The following is a 5,353-nucleotide window of genomic DNA, read 5'->3' on the forward strand; positions in this document are numbered from 1 at the left end:
GAAGTACCTGAGTCGGGAAATAGATGAGGATAACGGCTCCGCATATCAGACTCGGACTCCCAGGTCGATGCCTCAGGAGGCTGACCTCTCCACTGGACACGCACTGAAGGAAAACTCTTCGACCTCAACTGTCGAACCTGCCGGTCTAGAATGGCTACCGGCTCCTCCTCGTAAGACAGATCCTTGTCCAACTGTACAGTGCTGAAATCTAACACGTGGGTTGGATCACCGTGATACCTCCGAAGCATGGACACATGAAACACTGGATGCACGACTGACAAGCTGGGCGGCAAAGTAAGTCTATAAGCCACCTCTCCCACACGATCGAGAATCTCAAATGGGCCAATGAACCTAGGGCTAAGCTTGCCCTTCTTCCCAAATCTCATCACGCCCTTCATAGGTGACACTCGGAGCAAGACCCGCTCGCCAACCATGAAAGCTACATCTCGAACCTTACGATCCGCATAACTCTTTTGCCGCGACTGAGCCGAACGAAGCCTGTCCTGAATGATCTTGACCTTATCCAAGGCCTCCTGAACTAAATGTGTACCCAATAACCGAGCCTCTCCCGGCTCAAACCATCCGACTGGAGACCGACATCGCCTACCATACAACGCCTCATATGGAGCCATCTGAATGCTGGACTGGTAGCTGTTGTTGTAGGCGAACTCTGCTAAAGGCCAAAACTGGTCCCACGAGCCTCCAAAATCAATGACACAGGCTCGGAGCATATCCTCCAATATCTGAATAGTCCTCTCAGACTGGTCGTCCGTCTGAGGATGGAACGCTGTGCTCAACTGAACCTGGGTGCCCAACTCCTGCTGAACTGCTCTCCAGAAGCGCGAGGTAAACTGCGTACCCCGATCCGAAATAATAGATACTGGCACCCCATGAAGGCGAACAATCTCTCGGATGTAGATCTCAGCTAACCTCTCCGATGAATAAGTGACTGCAACAGGAATAAAATGCGCTGACTTGGTCAGCCTATCAACAATGACCCAAATAGCATCAAACTTCTTCCGAGTCATCGGAAGTCCAGTAACGAAATCCATGGTAATCCTCTCCCACTTCCACTCGGGAAGCTCAATCCTCTGAAACAAACCACCAGGCCTCTGATGCTCATACTTAACCTGCTGACAGTTCAAACATCGAGCCACATATGCAACAATATCTTTCTTCATCCTACACCACCAATAAAGCTGCCGCAAGTCCTGATACATCTTCGCGGCGCCCGGGTGAATAGAATACCGAGAACTATCGGCCTCCGCAAAGATCAACTCTCGAATCCCATCGACATTGGGCACACAAACTCGCCCCTGCAACCTCAAAACACCATCATCATCTAAGGTCACCTTCGTGGCACCTCCACGCTGCACCGTGTCTCTCAGGACACACAAATGGGGATCATCAAACTGCCGATCACGGATATGCTCCAATAATGAAGAACGAGCGACCGTACAAGCTAACACTCTTCTAGGCTCAGAAATGTCCAACCTCACAAATCGATTGGCCAGGGCCTGAATATCCAAAGCAAGCGGTCTCTGGTTGACCGGAACATAAGCAAGACTACCCATGCTGGCGGACTTCCTACTCAATGCATCGGCCATCACATTGGCTCTCCCCGGGTGGTACAAAATAGTAACATCATAGTCCTTCAATAGCTCCAACCACCTCCGCTGCCTCAAGTTCAACTCCTTTGCTTGAACAAGTATTGCAGACTCTTGTGATCTGTGTACACCTTACACGTCACACCATATAGGTAATGCCTCCAAATCTTCAGAGCATGAACAATGGCTGCCAACTCAAGATCATGAACCGAAAAATTCTTCTCGTGGATCTTCAACTGCCTCGAAGCATAAGCAATGACTCTGCCATCCTGCATCAATACCGCACCAAGCCCAATACGGGAAGCATCACAATACACTATATAAGGTCCTGAGCCTGTGGGCAAAACCAATATCGGTGCCGTAGTCAGAGCTGTCTTGAGCTTCTGAAAGCTCGCCTCTCACTCATCTGACCATCTGAACTGGGCACCCTTCTGGGTCAATCTGGTCATCGGGGCTGCAATAGATGAAAATCCCTCCACGAACCGGCCGTAATAACCTGCTAACCCCAAGAAAATCCGAATCTCTGTAGCTGATGTTGGTCGAGGCCAGTTCTTGACTGCCTCAATCTTCTTCGGGTCCACATGAATACCCTCTGCTGATACAATATGACCCAGGAATGCAACCGAACTCAACCAGAACTCGCACTTCGAGAACTTTGCATACAACTGACTATCCTTCAGAGTCTGAAGAGCCATTCTGAGGTGTTGCTCGTGCTCCTCCTGGCTGCGGGAGTACACCAAAATATCATCAATAAAGACTATCACGAACATGTCCAAATATGGCCTGAACACTCGGTTCATCAACTCCATGAATGCTGCTGGGGCATTGGTCAACCCAAACGACATGACCAGGAACTCATAATGCCCGTACCGCGTGCGGAATGCTGTCTTAGGGACATCGGATGCCCTAATCCTCAGCTGATGGTAGCCAAATCAAAAGTCTATCTTTGAAAACACCTTTGCACCCTGAAGCTGGTCAAACAAATCATCAATTCTCGGCACTGGATACTTGTTCTTTATCGTCACTTTGTTCAATTGCCGGTAATCAATGCACATCCTCATCGATCCATCCTTTTTCTTCACAAATAAGACCGGCGCACCCGAAGGAGAAACACTAGGCCTGATAAAACCCTTCTCTAGCAAATCTTGCAACTGGTCCTTTAACTCCTTCAACTCTAGCGGGGCCATGAGATACGGCGGAATAGAAATGGGCTGCGTGCCTGGGGCCAGATCAATACAGAAATCAATATCCCTGTTGGGCGGCATACCCGACAGGTCCGAAGGGAAAACCTCGGGGAACTCCCGAACAATAGGAACAGAATCAATAGAAGGAACCTCTGAGCTAGAATCGCGAACATACGCTTGATAAGCTAGACACCCCTTCTCGACAATGCGTCGAGCCTTCACATATGAGATAACACTGCGGGTGGCATGACCTGGGGTCCCTCTCCACTCCAATCGGGGTAAATCTGGCAAAGCCAAGGTCACGGTCTTGGCGTGACAATCCAAGATAGCATGATACGGGGACAACCAATCCATCCCTAATATAACGTCGAAATCCACCATGTCTAAGAGCAATAAATCAACACGGGTCTCAAGACCCTCAAACACTACCACACAAGAACGATGAACTCGGTCGACCACTATAGAATCACCCACCGGTGTAGATACATAAACAGGAATACCCAAATCATCACTGGGCATAGTCAGGTAGGGTGCAAAATAGGACGACACATATGAATACGTAGACCCAGGGTCAAATAGCACTGAAGCATCCCTATCACAGACCAGAATAGTACCTGTAATAACAGCATCTGAAGACTCAGCCTCTGGCCTGGCTGGCAAAGCATAACACCGGGGCTGGGCCCCACCTCCCTGAGTCATGTCTCTGGGACGATCGGCTGCTGGCTGGCCTCTACCTCTGGCGGTCCGAGCTCCACCTCCATGATCTCTACCTCCACCTCTATGGCCTCTACCCCCGCCTCTAGCTGGCTGGGCGGCCTGTGGATCACCTGATGCCTGAATCATAGGACGAGGACCCTGCTGCTGAGAGCTGTCAGAAGCTCGAGGGCAATACCTGGCAATATGTCTCGTGTCGCCACACGTGTAACAAGCCCTCGGCTGCTGAGAATAACGGAGTGGTGGGGCGCTGATAGGTGCTGATGGTGAAAAGCTGCTGGTCAGAAGACTGCAGCTGAGAGCCACGACCACCTGAAGTACCATGTGAGACCTGTAGGGCTGACTGAAAGGGCCTCGGAGGATGGCCTCTACCATAAGAATCCCCACCTCCAGACGAGGTACCACTGAATCTACCTGCATGACGGGGTCTCTTGTCTGACCCATGACCACCTCCCCGTGCAAGAGCCATCTCAACTCTACGGGCCGCATTAGCCGCCTCCTGAAAAGAAATCTCACTACCGGCTCCCATAGCCATCTGGAGACGGATCGGCTGAATCAATCCATCAATAAACCTCCGCACCCTCTCTCTCTCTCTCGGTGGGGCGTATAACAACAGCATAGCGTGCCAGATCAATGAACCGAGTCCCATACTGTGTGACTGTCATAGAGCCCTGCTGGAGGCGCTCGAACTGCCTGCGTAGTGCCTCCCGCTGAGTAACTGGGAGAAACTTCTCCAAAAACAACTCCGCGAACTGATCCCATGTCAATGCTGGAGACCCTGCTGGTCTAGATAGGCAATAGTCCCTCCACCAAGTCTTGGCGGATCCTGCAAGCCGGAAAGTGATGAAGTCGACCCCATTGGTCTCCACAATACCCATAGTCCTAAGGATCTCATGGCAGCTGAATAAGAAATCCTGGGGATCCTCTGATGAAGCACCACTGAATGTGGTGGTGAAGATCTTGGAGAACCTATCAAGCCTCCACAAAGCATCTGAGGACATAGCCGCTCCATCGCCGGTCTGAGTCACAATACCCGGCTGAACTGCCACCGCTGGTTGAACCACTGGAACCTGTGCCTGGGGAGCTACCTGCTCTGGAGTATGCGTAGCAGGAGTCTGAACTCCTCCTCCAGCCTGAGAAGTGGCTGGTGCTACTGGAAGCAAACCCGCTCTAGTGACGCTCTCCACAAAGCCTACCAATCTGACCAGAGCGTCCTGAAGAACTGGGGTGGCTATGAACCCCTCTGGGACCTGAGTTGGGCCCACCGGAGCTGCTGGGGCTGGAGCCTCCTCATCATAATCAACATGAGGCTCCACCTCTGGGACTGCTGCTCGGGTCTGAGCTCTGCCCCGGCCTCGGCCTCTGCCCCTCGTAGGAGCTGCTGCTGGGGGCTCGGGCTGCTGCGCGGTAGAAGAGGAAGCACGTGTTCTCGCCATCTGCGAAAGAACAGAGTAGAACGACAATCAGTATTTGAGAAACAGAATCGCACGACAAGAAAGAACAAAAGTGAAGTTTTTTCCTAACTCCGTAGCCTCTGGGGATAAATACAGACGTCTCCGTACCGATCCCTCAGACTCTACCAAGTTTGTCCGTGAGTAGCGAGACCTATGTAACCTAGAGCTCTGATACCAACTTGTCACGACCCGGATTTCCCACCATCGGGAGTCGTGATGGCGCCTACTGTTGGAGCTAGGCAAGCCAAACTTTTAAACATTTTCGGATAACAACATAACAATAATAAAATGATGAGTCTTAAATCAATGCGGAAGTCTTTAAAACATAAATAACTGAAAACCCAAAATGCGGAAGTCTAATATTTCACTACCCTAGACTGGAGTCGCTGTCTCA

The sequence above is a fragment of the Nicotiana attenuata genome, unplaced genomic scaffold, assembly GCF_001879085.1.
Source record: "Nicotiana attenuata strain UT unplaced genomic scaffold, NIATTr2, whole genome shotgun sequence".
Lineage (NCBI taxonomy): Eukaryota > Viridiplantae > Streptophyta > Magnoliopsida > Solanales > Solanaceae > Nicotiana > Nicotiana attenuata.